We start from the raw sequence: 18,340 nt of genomic DNA, 5'->3' as shown, positions 1-18,340 counted from the left end.
AATTCATATCACACGTTCTTGAACATCATTTTGCATCAAGAACTCTTTGAACTCTTTGCTCAAGTTCCCCGTCTCTGCAAGATTAACGCTGGCAATTTTCACGCACAGCTACTAGAAGATTTATGTCTGTCAGAAAGGTTGCTCCCGTCATCAAGCTTAGTTTGAGTCGGTTTGAGTCTGCGATCAGTAACGGAAGTGCTCAAAAATCGCTATAAATGGGCTTCAACTGTCTCAATAGTGCAGCAGATTAATGGCATATTTCAAGAGAATCGTTCAAATTGGTATAGAAGCATGAAATTTGGCACAGTTACTCTCCAAGGGTCATTTTTTGGGAAAAAGGCGTTGGCCACCCAAAAATTCAATATGGCGGCCATTTTTTCTAGATGGCCGCTATTTCTGTCAAATGCTCATTGTGAATTGTTCAAACAGAGATATCATGTAGGCATAACATTTTGTGAAAATACTCTCTTCAGAATGTTGTTTTGGAAAACAGTGCTTGTCCCTCAAAAATTCAAGATGGCAACCATTTTTCGAGATGGCCGCCATTTTTCTTGAATACTTACACATTTTTTTTTCAAATGGTGATGCTATCATGAAATTTGATACAAATATTCTTCAAGGATTACTTAATCGTTATTAGCATGTAGCTGTTCACAGCTAGCATGTGTAGCATGTTGGAACTCCTGTTTGCTAGCATGAGTCAAAAGAGCCAACCCCCATCTCCATACGATGTTCTGATACAGAGATATGCTGCCGTGCAAACGCAAAAGACCGTAACTTCGTTTTTGGTTGAAAATGAGTTATTGATATTTTTGGCACATTTTTGGCCTGGGTACTTACAGCTGCCATCAGTCCCTGTAACTTCTGATGTCCTCAGAGCCTTGTCCTGCACTAATGCGGTCAGATAGTATGCTCTTAACCCGCTCCATTGACAAACGTGTGATATCGATCGCGAAGGATATATGCGGAGTTGACAGAAAAGTGTTACACATGCCGTAGCAGGTGAATACAACAAAGAACTAAACCCAGTTCGGTTACCGGATCTGGTTGAAACATTAATGCATCTAGCTGGCAGAGAGCCAAAACTTTGCCGGCGCTTTCAGCACCGCCCTGAACACGGTCGAGCCGACGCAGGACAAATACATCACAGGGAGTGATAATAATGAAGCAACAAGGGTATATTGGTGCATACAACATAATGAAGCAAGTGCTGGTGCATACAACATCAGACCAGCTCAGCTGTTACAAGCAGGTTATACAATCACAGCGTCCGGAAAAAATCCGCGGGACGAGCGAAGTGCACAAGCACAATAATAGGGCAGACAGGCAGCTGAAACCACCGCATACTGAAAAGACGCAGAACACAGAAGGTTGTGCTATAAATGCATTAGTTGTCTAGGTAGTCCAGAATGCGCTCCCTACTGAGTCTCAAGGGGGAAAGCACTGCATAGGCTACTTTTCGTGAACGGACGAGGAGCGTGACACCTTGAACACGAATCTCGGTAAGCGTCTGTGAAAGTATGCGTCTTTCAGATCCATCGCTATAATCCAGTCTCTGGGTCGAATGTGCGCGAGGATCTGTTTTATTGTGATCATTTTGAACGCGTGTTTAGAAAGTCTTATGCCACTCAGTACCACTTGAAGATAGCCTATACTCTTAACCGCTACGGAAGTATTTTGTCATGTCTAATGAATTAATAGGGCCACCAGAATGCAACCAAAGCACAATAAGTAGATGGCTATAAGTAATTGTAAATCATTCAAAATAAATGCCATGATCACTAGATTTTATACAGGTGTTACTATAATGATTTTGTTATTGGTGATCAGCAACCAAATATTGATAATGTGGAAGTCACTGTCTTTTGCCTTGGCATGACTTCTCACTTTTTGCTGACAATACAAAGGCAGAGTACAGTAACTTTAAAATAGTGGTCAAAAGTCAAGTTTGAGCTCAAGATTTTTTTATGTAGATAATGTTTATTACTTAAACATCTATTTGCCAAATTTCCAGTGTCCTACCTATAATTAATTTGGCGGGACAACTAAAAATCTTTAAAGTCATTTTTCTTAGTTCCACACTCTAGCGAGTTAAGGTCTTTTGCCTTTGTAGGGCAGTATACGTCTTGCAAAATGTTAGCTAGGGTACTCTCTTTGGTTGCTAGGGAGTGGCTTGGCAGCTGCCAATCATGAAACTCTAAAGGCTGCGTGTCACTATGAATGATATAAACCAACTCCCATGTCTCTATGACATTCAGAATAGAAGGCAAGGCAAGGCAAGGCAAGTTTATTTATATAGCACATTTCATACACAATGGTAATTCAAAGTGCTTTACATAGAAGAAATTAAAATAATCAAAAGAAATCAGAATAATTAAAACAGTTTAGAATAAAAGATAAAATACAGAAATCAGAATAATTTAAAACATAAAATAAAATACAGTGCAAACAGTCGGACGAACAGTGGCACAGTGCTCATTCAGTAAATGCACAGTTAAACAGATGTGTTTTGAGTCTGGATTTGAATGTATGCCTACTGTAGGAGCACATCTGATCTCTTCTGGAAGCTGGTTCCAGCTGCGGCTGGCATAGTAGCTAAAAGCAGACTCGCCATGCTTAGAGTGAACCCTTGGTATTTCTAGCCGATGTGATCCTAATGATCTGAGTGATCTGTTGGGTTTATATTCACTGAGCATATCTGCAATGTATTGAGGTCCTAGGCCATTGAATGATTTATATACCAGTAATAATACTTTAAAATCAATCCTAAATGTAACTGGCAGCCAGTGTAAAGACCTGAGGACTGGTGTGATGTGTTCATATTTTCTGGTTCTGCTCAGAATCCTAGCAGCAGCGTTCTGTATGAGCTGCAACTGTCTTATGGTCTTTTTGGGAAGGCCAGTGAGAAGTCCATTACAATAATCCACCCTACTGGTGATGAAAGCATGCACAAGTTTTTCTAAGTCTTGACTGGAAACAAAGCATCTAATTCTTGCAATATTTTTCAGGTGATAATATGCTGATTTAGTTATTGCTTTGACATGTCTACTGAAACTAAGGTCTGACTCCAGAGACACACCCAGATTCCTGACTTGATTTTTAGTTGTTTGACCCCTAGACTGAAGGTATGCGTTCACCTTGAGAACTTCATCTTTGTTTCCAAACGCAATGACTTCAGTTTTGTCTTTGTTTAACTGAAGAAAGTTTTGGCACATCCAATTGTTTACTTCATCAATGCATTGGCAAAGGGAGTCAATGGGGCTGTAATCGTTAGGCGATAGGGATAAGTAGAGCTGTGTGTCGTCTGCATAGCAATGGTAAGCGATTTGGTTCTTTCTCATTATTTGGCTCATTGGTAGCATGTACAGGTTGAATAGGAGTGGCGCAAGAATTGAGCCTTGAGGGACTCCGCATGTCATGGATGTCCACTCAGACTTATGGTCTCCTATACTCACATAATAACCTCTGCCTCCTAAGTATGACTTGAACCATTTTAGGACTATCCAAGAAAGCCCGACCCAGTTTTCCAGCCTGTCAAGAAGTATTTTGTGATCGACAGTGTCAAATGCAGCACTGAGGTCGAGTAGTACCAGCACTGATAATTTGCCTGTATCAGTATTTAAGCGAATATCATTTATTATCTTTATGAGCGCGGTCTCTGTACTGTGGTGCGGTCGGAAACCAGATTGAAAATGGTCAAAGTATCCATTCGAGCTTAAGAATTTGTTCAGCTGATTGAAGACAACTTTTTCAATGATCTTGCCTATGAAAGGAAGATTTGAGATCGGTCTATAGTTGTTTAATATGGTCTTATCCAGATTGCTCTTTTTCAGGAGGGGCTTGACAACAGCAGTTTTCAGGGAGGTCGGAAAACTCCCAGAGAGAAGTGAGGCATTTACCACTTCTAGGAGATCTGCTTCTAAGCTGTGTAACACATTTTTGAAAAAAGATGTGGGAAGTGCATCAAGGGCGCAGGTTGATGTTTTTAGGTGCTGTACGGTTTCTTCCAAAATTTTGCCATCAATTTCTTCGAAATCAGACATAGTGGCTACTTTCTCGCGCTGTTGTCTGATCCTGACACCAGCGCAACTCAAGGATGAGCTGATCACCTTTCTGATATTATTGATTTTCTCAGAGAAGAAAGAAGCAAACTCACTGCACTTTCTCACTGAGAGCATTTCACTGGGAATCTGGCTTGGGGGGTTTGTCAGTCTCTCTACAGTAGCAAAAAGAGTGCGCGTGTTGTTTATATTGCTGTTTATAATATTCGAGAAAAAAGTCTGTCTAGCTTTGCTTATTTCCTTATTGAAAGCATGGATGCTGTCTTTGTAGATGTTATAATGGACTACAAGTTTTGTCTTCCGCCACATGCGCTCTGCTTTTCTGCATTGTCTTTTCATATTTTGCACTGCTGTTGAGTTTCTCCAAGGTGCTTTTTGTCTGCCACTCTTCTTCCTGACTTTCACAAGAGCAATATCATCAATTACACTCTTAACTTTTGAGTTAAAAGAATCAAGGAGAAAATCAACAGAGTCAGCAGATATGCTTGGTGTTAAAGATATAGCCTTCATAAATAGTACACTAGTGTTCTCATTTAAGCATCTCTTCTTGACAGACACAGATCTAGCTTCAATGGCAGGAGAGATCAATATATCAAAGAAAATACAAAAATGATCACACAGTGCTACATCCTTAATAACAATTGATGAAATGTTTAGACCCTTACTGATAAGTAAATCTAGAGTGTGTCCACGATTATGTGTGGCTCCATGTACATGCTGAGTCAGATCAAAAGTTTTTAAAACAGTTTTGATTTCTTTGCCATATTGTTTTCTGCATTATCTATGTGAATGTTAAAATCTCCAGCAATGGCAAAGCAGTCAAACTCTGAGGAAATTGTTGATAACAGTTCTGTTAAGTTCTCAGCAAAAGCTGGAGAGTATTTTGGAGGCCTGTAAACAATGATAAGTAAAATGCGTGGAGCACCTTTTAACACAATACCCAGATATTCGAAAGACGGGTAATTCCCAAATGATATTTGCTTACATTGATAGACATCTTTATAAAGAGCAGCTAAACCTCTGCCTCTTCTGACAGCTCTGCAGACACTCATAAAAGTAAAGTTAGGAGGGGCTGTTTCATTGAGGACTGTTGCACTGCAACTTTCTTCTAGCCAAGTTTCATTTAGCAACATAAAATCCAGGTTGTATGTGGTTATTAAGTCGTTGACTAAAAGTGATTTATTTTTAAGTGAGCGGATGTTTAAAAGTGCTAACTTAACAGTCTTACTTTTTGTCCCCACAGCAATCTTGGTATGTCGTGTAATAGGCACCAGATTAGATGGGTTTGCTGTACGGCTTTTGAAGGCCTTAGACTTTCTATCATGTAATCGAACAGCAATAGAAAAAGATACAGGCACACTGGGTTCCCGCTTGTTCTGTAAACATTTGAGAAAGTTATTGTTATCATAGCGGGGACCCGACACATATCACTGAGAGCTGGTATCAGTTGTTTTTGGTTCACCTCGAGCCGCTGGAGGAGGGTGTGGGCCCTGGCGCTGTGGCAGAGGCCGAAGAGCTCTCACAGGGGGAGGGGGAGGGCGAGCTGGGCCCGTAGGCTTTGGTGGTTGTGGGGCCTGGCGTTTTTTGGTTGGTATCTGGGGGCTCGCAGCAAAAGAGTGGGATAGTCTAGTTCCAGCATGCACCAGTTGTTCCATTTTCTCTGAGAAGCACAGAAGTGGAGATGCTGGAGAGAGTGATAATGTTTCCGGTGAGAGTGATTTTTGCTCTGGTGTTATTGGAGGCTGTAATATGCTGTCCTGGTTTCCCTGGCTGTTTTCCAGAAAGTCGTCCTTGGGTGCTGTATATTGGAGCAGTGCTGGTATGTCACAGTCTGTCTGTGGTGAGCTCTGTGGGCAGGGCTCAGCTGAGATTGTGTCCGTGAGCAGAGGTTGTTGTGGCTGAGTGGTGTTATCACTGTCCTTGTGTGATGTGTCAACCGCATGTCCATTCAGGGGCTGAAGTGAAATCCTGTGGTCATTCATACTGTATCCAGGTGTGTGTGTGCCATTCAGGTTGAGTGGATTGGCACACATTGCAGAAGGATGACGGAGGGAGAAGTAGATATTGTCCTTTAGCACTCTTGAACCAAGTTTGTTTGGGTGGTGGCCATCCTGTTGAAACAGTTGCCTCTGACTCCAGAAAAGATTGAAGTTGTCAATAAAGTTCACTCCTTTTATATTGCAGGTTTTTTGCAGCCATGTATTAAGCCCAAGCAACCGTGAAAACCTGTTTGTTCCTCTTGCTGGGAGTGGTCCACTGATGAATGTTTGAACTTTCAGTCTTTTAAGTGTTTCAAAAAGTTCATTGAAATCCTTTTTAAGAAGTTCCGACTGCTCTTTATGAATATCATTCTTCCCCACATGAATGATGAGTCGATTTGCAGTCTTATGTTTCATCAGAATGTTCTGAAGTTCCCTGTTTACATCAGATGTTGTTGCTTGTGGAAGGCAGCACGTTGTTGTATCCCTGCTATTAATGTTTCTGATTACGGAGTCGCCCACTATCAGAGTCCTGGGCTCGGCTGCACTGTGAGCTGAGTGCCGCTGTCTGCTCGACCTTGAGCCCCAGTTAGCATCAGTGTTAGCTACTGGCTGATTCTGTCTGTGTGTGATCACATTCATCAAATTTGGGGATTCCTCATTCATTAATACTTCAAATCTGTTCTCAAGATGTATAGGCGGTGGTAGGAGACCAGTGTTTGCAGTCCTTGTCAGAGCCGTATCTGGGGTAGAGGATGCTACTGCAGTAATATGTGATGCTCGTGACAATCTGATGTCTCGAGTGCCTTTGGGTCTCGCACCCTGTTTGTGCCATCGATTAGTAAAACGATCGGCTTGTTTCTCTACACTCAGTATGGCCTGTCGAGAAGCACTAGATTCATGGGACTCACCGGCTGTATGCTGAGGACGTCCATGACGAAGCTCTGTTGTGTGTTCCGTCTGGTTTGGTGGTCCCGCAATTAACTTTGTTTCAAGAATTGCAATCCTTTGTAAAAGTCTGTGGCAGTTGGAGCAGCAAGTAGATTCCAGAGGAGGCATTTTCTTATCCTTATGAATGTAGGCAGTTTTGTTTTCTCTTCCCCGGAATGTAAGCTTTCAGTGGGAGGCTGGTTGAATAAAATAATTCTGCTTTTTTTTGTAGTAATCCAAACGTTTGAGCACTGTGCTGATTTGCTGAAGTTAAAATTAGGTGATAAAAGGAGATAAAATATAGAAATATAAAAGCGATAGAGCAAAGCGCGGAGCAGTAAGCGAGAGCGTCCGAACAAAGAGAGACAACTATGCAAATGAGGTATAGAAGATATACCTCTTTGGATTTTGGTTGCTAAGGTGCTCAACAATGGTTGCTAGGGAGGGGCTAGAAGTGTTCAGGTAATTCATGATTGAATGTTTGCTGCCCCGGGTAAAACGAGACCACACTCATGTTTCTATGATACTTCTATCCCTTTTATCTCTTTCAATGGAATGGAACTTGTTGCTAAGGTGCTGTAAATGGTTGCTAGGGCGTGGCTTAATAGTTTCACAATGATCCTGAGAGACTGATTGGTCGTCTGATTAAAATGAGCCCATCCCCTTGTCTCTGTGACACTGTGATCCAGAGCTATGTTCAATACAAAATCCCTATGCAATGTGTATGACTACCCATTTCTGTCAGGGTTCTGTCACTTCTGTCTGGTCTTTTCTTAGTTGGTGACAGAGGTCTGACATTCCTGGTTTGTCATGTTCTTGTGTTCTAGTTCTGTTTATTGTGAGCACATGGCTTGTCATGTGCTTCCTTTGTGCCATGTGCTCTCCTGTCTATTGTCAGCCCCTCCCATCTCGTTACCTGTTAATTGTATTATCTCCCTCACCTGTCTTGCTTGTTACCTTCTGTCATTTGTTCCCTATTTAGTCTCCTTGTGTTTGCAGTCCTGTGTTGGTTCGTTATTATCTGTTTCTCTTGTGTTTCCTGTGTCTCAGTTTTGGTTTTCAGTTTTCATGTTGTTTTGTAGTCATTTAATTAAACTTACCTTCCTGCACTTGAATCCTTGTCTTCCTTATTTTCTTCATCACGTGACAATTTCATGGGCCGTCCTACACCATATTAAGTCAATGGGGCAACTTTGGGCAGCTCCTGCCCCCCAGGTGTGCAACGTTTACCCCGTTGTGAGGTATGTTCTTACAGAGCCTGCCAGCCTCTTCAAATGTGGTAAACCACACGTTTCTGCGAAATCCTCGCTCGGAGCTATGAATCGTCAAAGTTTGTCGCAAAGTCTATGGGATTTTTTTCGCCCGCTTTTTCGCCCCTGGGGCGAACATCGTACCCCCGATCACTTATAAAAGTCATAGCACACCATTTCCGAATAATCCGAACGATTTGATGCCTCATTCGTGGGTCTGTGACAAAAGCTGCGGGAGGAGATGCGGGTTGGGGACAAAAGTTGGGGCTTTGCCTTTGGCAATGGCGGCCATCTTGAAAATTGGCAGCCACATTCATGCTTCTATACCAAAGTGAATGATTTTTTTTACTAATCTGCTGCACTACAACTGAGTTCTAATGAGATGGCTCTGTCCACTTCTAATACTGTCTATGATCCAGAGGCACAGTGACTGCTAGCGTAACCTATTTTTTTATGGTCTATTAGCGTAACTCTGTGGTTGAATGAGATTGTGAATGTGATTGAAAAAGTCCCTTTCACACTTTGGTGGTGCGTTGCCCAATCGCCCTAATGAAGAAACCGCCCCTGACATTGAATAATAATATCTTCATCTTTATTCATCTCGTATTTCTGGGAAAATGGGAAGAAGATTTTGTCATAAACCGGGAAAAGAATGCCTACTTCAAATACATTGTCTGGTAAGGACGTTTCATTGATGATGTTTGTTTGTTTTGGTCTGAGTCAGAGGCAGATTTGAAAGAGTTCTATGTTTTTTTTGAATAACATTAATCCCAACATTAAACAATCTTTGGAATATAGTAAAGATTGTATTAATTTCCTTGACCTAACTATCTTAAAAGACGACCATGGTGCCCTACACACTTCAGTGTTTAGAAAACCGACTGACAGGAACACCATTCTGCATGCTAAAAGCTTCCACCCTAAGTGGTTGAAGGAAAATTTTCCTTATTAGGCCGCTGTACGTGAGCTGTATCGTTCAGTTTCGTTCTGACAAACGGGGCACTACATTTTCTTTCGCTCAATATGTTCAACGTTAATAAAAGGTATCCAAGCAAAAAGTTCTCCACGCATTATCCTGCAGTTAATGAGAAAAGTGTAATTTATTGGCGCACTATATTGACTGCGTATTGAGACATAAAACTGTTTAGCTAGATTTTTACCAATCAGCGTCGAAAATGTAAGTAGGTCAGAGCCAAAATCAAGCCAATATCACTACGCACATATAAACATGGAGGAGGACGTAAGTACATCTTCATCTGATAGCGGCAATCAAGCTCGATTAACACTCGTAAAGTGTATTCTTCATGTCGGAAAAGATGGTGGGAAAGGTCCGCTGCCCTTTACTGACTCCGATGGGAAAAAATCAAGCAATTTGCGATGGAATGGCTCAAAACGCCGGACACTACGGAGCTAGCTTTTGATCCCATGCTGCAGGTAAGTTACTTTCATACCATATGTATATTTTTTCATTATTTTTGGGTGATGCTAATTTACAAACTTTTGTCACATCAGACTCTCGATAAAAACATCGACATAATGAGAGACGTTGTCCTCCATTGCTTGATCTGTTATCTGGGCGAAAACGAGGATAACCTCATCCAAGAGTACAATGTAAGTGACTAGAATTATTCTATATATTTATGGTGTTTTGAGAAATGTATTTGTACATTGTTTTTATTTATAAAAATAGAAATTCAACTTAAACAATAATCTTTTTCCAATTAAAATATATAAAGCTAATGTGAAAATACTTAAAACAAAATAGATTTTTGTCAGCCACTATATGAAAAAAGGTAACACTTTATTTTGATGGTCCACTTTAGACATTCTACTGACTATAAGTAACTGCAACTACATGTTAACTTAATCTATTAACCCTAACCTAGCAGTCTACTAATACTCTGAGTTAGTTGACATGTAGTTACTTACAATTAGTAGAATGTCTATAGACTGGACCATCGAAATAAAGTGTTACCTTTTTTCATATAGTGGCTGACAAAAATCTATTTTGTTCAAATTTTTTTAATATATTAATTAAATATAATTTAACACCCCCCTACAATAGTGTCACCAAATGTAATTTTACATGTATTTTATTTTTCTTCCTGAATACACCCTCTGTCATTGGTGAAACTTTACTTATGTTCTTGTGAAAGACTTTGTCTTTGTGGTCCACTGAAACATAATATTTTTATGTTTCAGTGATTACAAAGAAAATAAACTATAATGGTTCACTTGTAGTTGTCATAGCATGTTTAGCTGTTATAAGAAATTTTTACAACCGTACACAAATCAACTTTATAATTATGGACAGACTTTTAATGAGACAGACAAGATAAAAATACATCTTTAATGTTTGTTTTACAGTGTGACAATGGAGATATCCTGCAGCACATAATGAAAATTGCCATCTGCAAGAGGGATTATCAGGAGGATTTCAGCATCATCTTGGAGGGGATGCAAGTCATGGCATGGCTTGGAAAATCTGGCAAGAGCCTGTGCTGTTCTTCTTGGACTCACGTATGCACTAAACCTCACCTACCCGAAAGAACTGAGGCACACGTTTGAGGCCTTTCAGAAGCTTGTATTTTGAAATTTGTATGCACATGTTTTTTGTGTAACAACATCTTTCTCAATGACATGGAAAATGTAAGCATTTTTTTGCTTTTATTTTTCATATCTTAGAACTGCTGTCTTACATTTAATATAGATTTGTTTTATTTGTGCAAAAAATACAGAATAAAAGCATGTTTGATGACAAAAAGTGCATTATGTATTCATTATTATCTTAACCTGAAAAAGGCAGTAAATGTTATAATTAAGTAAATTTCATTAATACAAATGAGTAAATTCTGCTTGATTTATTTGTGAGACAACTTAAATTAAAAAAGGATTCGATAATAATAATATTAAATTCATCATGTGCCATAGACTAAATAATGTAAGAAATTTTATTTATTCGGGTAGATTTCACTAAAAAAACAAACCTTAAAATCTACTCAAAATATAATACATGTAATATTGTTACCATAATGTTTTAAGTAGATAGCATGTAATATTTTTTACAGTGTACATGTAGTGCAGTTACTGCTCGTGTAGGGCTGCAACTAACGATTATTTTGATAATCGATTAATCGGACGATTATTTTTTCGATTAATCGATTAATCGGATAGAAATTAAATTAGATTTTTTTTTATTATAACTAAATAAAACCGTAAATGAGGGTATTTATGTGTAAAAGTGTACTTTAAAAAGTGCAAAAGCCACACATTGAGTTTTACTAATATCAATATTTGCATTGTTTTTAATGATAATTGCTGATGGCAAGTTGACAAACATGATTATTGTTAAAAAAAATGATATCCAACATATTATGTTTTAACACAATTTTTGTTAAGACTAATTTACACAGACATGTTGTTCAGATGTGAATATCTGAACTAAAAACAAACTAAAAACATCTAAAATATATAATTTATTTAATTTTTATTTAAAATTAATTATATATAAGGAATATAAGGATAAAGAATATAATATATATTATATATATAATATATAAAATAATATAATATAAGGATAAATTGATTAAATAAATATAGAAAGACTGAAAACAATCGTGTGAATGTAGAGCCGCAGTAGATCGCGTTTGAAAAACAATTAAAACTTAGTAGACAAATGCTATAAAAAGAGAACGGAATGGAGGTAACGTTACCCAGCAAGCTAACAGGCTTGAGTAAAGGACAGGAGAAATTATGCATTAGTGCACAAGCATTCGCTGAAAACCACTGAGTACAGTGACTAAAAAACAATATTTTACTGCTGCTGTTATTAACTGCCTTTGTATTTAATGCTTCACTTTGTAAACACCGTTTTAATTTAACCTATTTCTGCGGTAGCGCTATTTTAATCCATCACTTACGTTGCGAGCGAACTGATTGCACAACCTGATGCTCGAGACAAAATACAGACATCCCGGAAGTCTCCCGCATATTGATTGCGGCTCCCTGATGCCCGCGAATTAGTTCAAACTCCCGAAATCTAGAGCGCGCAAGCAAGAGCGCGCATGCGAGACAGAAGAGACTGCTCCAAACCGTGTAGCGCGCGCGCTCGGCAGAGCGCCTGAGGGAGAGAGACCTTGCGTGTGTGTGCGTACCATAGACAGTAAAAGAAATGGACACAGCGACCCCGTTGATTTCAACGGAGAGAGTTGAAGCCAAACATGGGCACTCACTTCCTGATAGCCAAGCGTTCTGCGTAGGCTCAAACTGAGCTTGATGACGTAGATGTCACGTGAGCAACCTGACTGACAGTTGTAAATCTTCTAGTAGCTGTGCCAAGGATATTTGAAGTGTATTAACAGTAGCATTATGAGCAGAACACATGGGTATGCAGTATGAACAATATAGACAGATATGTGCAGTTTAATAACATTTTAAGAGTAGTGTGGGTGTATGTGGTTGACCCTGTCAAAGCAGCCCCATGGACGTGGTTATAATAATTAATTTAATATAACATATTACGCTATATAATTACAATATGACATGATAAAAGAAGTGGCTAAAATCGACTTTAAAATAGCCTACTTTAGGATTGTAATCGTTTGAGTAACCTATCTGCAGTTCTAGTAATTTTAGTTAGTTAGTTTAGTTTATTTTGAACATGTTTATGTATATATCCATTAGATTTAAATATTTGGCTAGTACACACACACACACACATACACACATAATACAATCAAACATAACAGATAAATAAATGCATGTAGGCTACAGCACAATCTTCCAAAATTATTAAAAATGATTCAAATATAGGCACATATGCAAATAATTTTTTCCCTTCTTTTTCGTTTCCTTCTACATCAAACAGAATAATAACCCATCCAAAAAATACTTCTTAGTATGAGCCCAGGAACCATATAATAATGTCCCCTCGAGTCATTTTCGTATCCATTCAATATTACATGACCATATAATATTCCAATATATAAAGAATTGTGAGCTAGGTGTAAAATCATGTAGTTTTGGCTAATAAATCACGGTCACAAACACTTGAACAAAACCGTTTTTCTTTATTTCACGTTATGTAGGCATTTTGTACATATGGCTTCCGAACGGGATCACATTCATCTTCAAGCGTAGATGTGTAAATAAATAAAGGAACAACGTTAACCGCGATAGACATTGAGATGTATTTTTTCTTCTTCCATTGCCTGTATAATTTCCTGATAATTAATTTCCCCATCCCCCGTAGGTGTAGTAGTAGATAAATAATTTAAAGTTCGTGGATAAATGTTACTTCATATGTATTCACTTGCCACATATCGAATTATTTCCAATTCCTCAAAAACGTTGTTTAAATATTTTGTCGCGTTGCTTTTATGGACTCTATCTATGCCATGGGCTGACTTTAGACAGTAAAAGACTGCCTGCGAGACTGTGCGAGCTTCTCCTCCTGTCTATACGGTAATGTCTCTATTGTGCGACATAAAGTCGCGTGGTTATGACGCAATTTTTAGCCTATTTTTACAAGAATGGCTTCTACGGGGCCATAACGTAAGATACAAAGTAATGGAGCCTTTTATACATTGTCGTGTTTCTTTAGAAATAAATAATGGACAAATGGAGTCTTTGGACACCTCAGATGTAAAGTTATTCGCTGTCAAAGTGACGCCAAAATGAATGGGAGTCAATGGGATGCTAACAGAAGGTGATAGCCAGCTACAATGGCGGCCCCCGGAGGCAGCTTCAACTTCCGGCTGATGGATTACCCCCTTGGGTGCGTACCAGTAAACGCTCCCCGTGACGTAAGCAGACCAACTAATCGATAATGACATTCGTTGACAACGATTTTCATAATCGATTATAATCGATTTTATCGATTAGTTGTCGCAGCCCTATGCTCGTGTATGCAAATTGTCAATTCACCATTAAATGTGTTATTTTGAAAAGTGTTTTTTTTTATAGGATTTCCATTACACGAGAGTAGATGTTAAAACTTCATGCTGATTTGTACTCGGCTTTCGCCAAGATAAGCACCAACTAAGACATAGCTTTACAGTAACCTATGCTTCATCCATTTACGCTTCTTTCCATATGGTGATGTAAATCTCCTGTCTAGTGTTAACACGCGTCAGCACACACAACGGCTGCAAAACAGTGCGGTCCCCCCATGACAACCGTCTGGATTGAGCTGAGCAGTGGACATCTCTAGGGTCTTCAAGTGGGCACCTTCCATCCACAGTGTTTCGTCGACGACACCTCAAGAGGGCTCGACAGTGACTCTGGCGTCCCAGAGTCACCCCCCTCCGTCCCCCACTCAACTCAGCCCAGCTTACTGACCTCTACATCCCTCCTGCTGCTGAGACCTAACCACAATCTCTCTGCAACCCAACCATACGCGCCAACCCGTTTGACTAAGGCTGTCGAGCCCCACTGGTGCGTTAATATGCAGTTTCAGTGGCAACAGTTCCGTATGGCATACCACCTCAGTGTTTCCCCTAGAAATTTTTCCAGCAGTGGTGCTGTTATGTGCCCGAGGTTGTTACCAAGCCGCGCGTGGTGGGGTCCGGGGGCATGCACCCTGTAAGATTTTTTTTTTAAATAACCCCTTAAACCATGACTTCTGGCAAGTTTTGTGGATAGAAATGGACATTTTGAGAAAAACAAATATGACATACCATCAACTGATTCAAGGCATGATTATTGCAGCACGTACCTTGAACTGCAGTCACAAACAGAAACCTTCATTTTATAATTTTAGACAGGATTGTTCATGTTTTCTTTTGTGTTCATTTTCAGCTTGGTAGAAATTGGTTAGGGGAAAAATGAAACGGCACAACCCAGAAAAAGATTATTTACAATTTATTGAAAATTTTATCTTAATGGGAAAGGCCACACCCAATCTGTGAGCACTTAATTTTTCTGGGCTGTTTATAGAAGATCTCTAAGGCTCTTTGGTAATTGAATGATATTGTGGGGGTATTTTTTGTTTTGCAAGAAGTCTTATGCTCATCTAGCCTGCATTTATTTAATCAAAAATACAGAAAAAACATTAGCCTAATATAGTGAAATATTATTACATGATGTTCTTTTTAACTTTTTATTAATCAAAGAATCTTTAAAAAAATAAATAAAAAAAGAGCATCACGTATCATCATATTAGAATGATTTCTGAAGGACACCAACAAGTTTAGTAGACTCATCTGAAAAATTAAATATGATTTAACGTTAACTATCAGGACTATGAGCAGTATGACAGTGTTTTTAGGTGTGTAAGTGAATGAAGTGAATGTCGTGATATTGCTGATCAAGGAAAGATTTTGCAGCGGCGCTGAAAATCCAGCGGCGGCGCTGCGCCGCTGCTGAATACATTGTAGGGGAAACACTGCACCTACCGCAAAACACACTATCTGCCCAACCACCCGTCATTCACGCAATATACACAGGAACGTAATGACTGTAAATACTATACAACCTATATAAACCAACAGACTCTTCAAGTTTTCAAGAATTCTACGAAACCGTAGCATGCCAGCGTAGCATGCTGTACACAGCCAGCTAGAATCTTTCCGTCTCAACCACAGCCAGTTGCTGCTCCTTTCTGCTGCTTCAGATAATTTCTTTACTGTGCGACGCAACTCTTGGCCACTGAATCCGACGTCTCTGAGGAACCGGGTTTTAGAGTGTGCCACAAAACCTCGATAACCCACTTCCACTGGATAAACGTGGACTCTACATCCTCGCTGTTCTGCTTCAGTGGCCAGATGAGCATACCGCAGTTTCTTCCTCTCATATGCCTCATCTACCGCGTCCTCCCATGGCACTGTTAACTCTATCAGTTGAACAATGCGTGCTGATCCAGACCACAAAACAATATCTGGTCGTAGGTTAGTGGTGGCAATCTCAGGTGGAAAAATAAGCCGTTGATCAAGATCAGCCAGCATCTTCCAGTCCCTAGCAGCTTCCAGTTGTCCTGGGCGAGAATTGGTGTTAGCACCTTTTCTTGGTGGTTGCTCGTCTGGGCGGAGGAATATTGTCTTCTGTGTGTAATATTTTGCTAGAACAGGCGGCGACTTATTGGTCATACTACGCTTGCCTTCCAATGCTAAAGCCAAACATCGCAATAATTGGTCATGGCGCCAAGTAAACCGACCTTGGCTAAGAGCCACCTTACATCCTGTCAAAATGTGCCTTAATGTGGCAGGTAATGAACACAAAGGACAAGAGAGATCCTCTCCTACCCAGAGGTTTAGGTTCTGCGGTGATGGGAGAACATCATATGTTGACCTAATAAGGAAACTGATCCTACTCTCTTCCATTGACCAAAGGTCTTGCCAGCCCATTTTGCGTTGTTCCACACTCTCCCATCTCATCCACTCTCCCTGCTTGGCCTGGGAAATGGCCTTTATACATCTCATCCTCTCCTCCTGCTTTCGCACCTCGTTGACTACCAGCTTCCTCCTTTGAGCTGGGCCTGCCTTGTGCCATTTAGGAGGAGCTAAACTGAGCCCAAAACCCCCTCTTCCATGCTGTACCTGTCCCACGATATCCCCAATTTGAAGGTCAACCTTTGCCTCTACTACAGATTTCTTTGCTGACTACTTTCTACCAGTTTTTACCACAGGGGCTGCCTCCCTTACACATTTGTCGCGTGACTCTGCTAAGGTCATTTCCAGTCTGACCTTGGCACACTTAAACTCCTTGGTTAAAGCAGAGACTGATGTATGAACTTATTAATGCTTCCAGCTTATCCACTGTTGTCAAAGAAACCTCGTACACAGTCAGTGGCCACAGCAACCTTGGCAGTAGACCAAACTGAAAGCACCAGAGTTTTAGTTTGCCTGGTAGAGCACAGCTGTTTATGCTCTTCAACCCTTCCACTGCTTGTCGTCTAACTTCTCCCACTCGAACTGTGTCCTTTAGATACCCATCGTACCATGTCCCAAGACTCTTTACTGGCTTCTCAGAAACTGTTGGTATTGCCTGACCATTAATGAAGAATGTTTTATCTACTACCTTTCCTTTAACTATCGAGATGCTCTTTGATTTAGAGGGCTTAAATTGCATTCGTGCCCATTCAATATAGTCTGTTAACTTCCCCAATAACCGATTAGTGCAGGCTACTGTTGTAGTCATGGTTGTCATGTCATCCATGTATGCTCTGATTGGTAGTAGTCGCATCCCAGAAGCCAAGCGCTCTCCTCCTACTACCCATCTTTATATATTATATTTTAGCTTAATTCTATCTGTTATTCAGATTTTACCTCAAATATTACCTTTGAATTGGAACAACATAATGAGAAGTAATTGGGATGTTAATGCTACAGTAGAAGTTTTCTTGATAATCGTATGTTTACTGTGTCTAGATAGCATCTTCAGGTATATCACACATTTCAAACTGGTTTATTTTGTACTTTAAGTGGTAATTCGGCATTTTTGGGCTTATATGATAAACAGGTTTGAAAGTGAAAAATTCGCTATGTTTTCTCCTTTTTTTCAAAATGGGCACCTTTAGCATACTTTTTCTCAAAAACTGCAAGGTTGTGTGCGGAGAACTTTTTCCTAAGCAATCTCTATATTTTTGTGGTTAAATATAAAAAAAGTAGGTAGTGCCCCACTTGGTGGAACGAAACCCTATTTCTAGGCCTCTTTTAGGCTACCGACAGCGGCCTATATGGGCAATTCCAGAGAGTCAGGAGAATTTGTGACCAAGACAATTCATTTGAGTGTAAAGCAAAATAGATGGCGTCACGTTTTAAGGAACGGGGTTATAATAGGACAACTCTCCAAAGAGCATATATCAGAACCAAATTTGTAAATAGGGCATCACTTCTACAAAGAAACCCACCCAAGCCAACAAAAGACAGACCCATTTTTCTCACTACGTATAGTACAGATGCATAACAAATTAAGAGAATAATAAGAAAAAATTTGGGTATTATTGAAAGTGATGTTGTGCTTGGCCAGCTGTTTCCTGAGCCACCTCTGGTTACTTTCTTGAGATGTCCTACAATTCGAGACAAACTGGTCCGGAGCCATTTGAAACCAGAAGGCCAACAAATGTGGTTGGGAGCTAAGGCCATGGGTCTTACAAATGTCAACACTGTAATCATTGTACAAA

This window comes from Siphateles boraxobius, unplaced genomic scaffold, assembly GCF_051911475.1.
Source record: "Siphateles boraxobius isolate OS27281-9 unplaced genomic scaffold, OSU_SipBor_1 17, whole genome shotgun sequence".
NCBI classification, from domain to species: domain Eukaryota; kingdom Metazoa; phylum Chordata; class Actinopteri; order Cypriniformes; family Leuciscidae; genus Siphateles; species Siphateles boraxobius.
The sequence above is the reverse complement of the archived record's forward strand: the minus strand, read 5'-3'. Positions refer to the sequence as shown.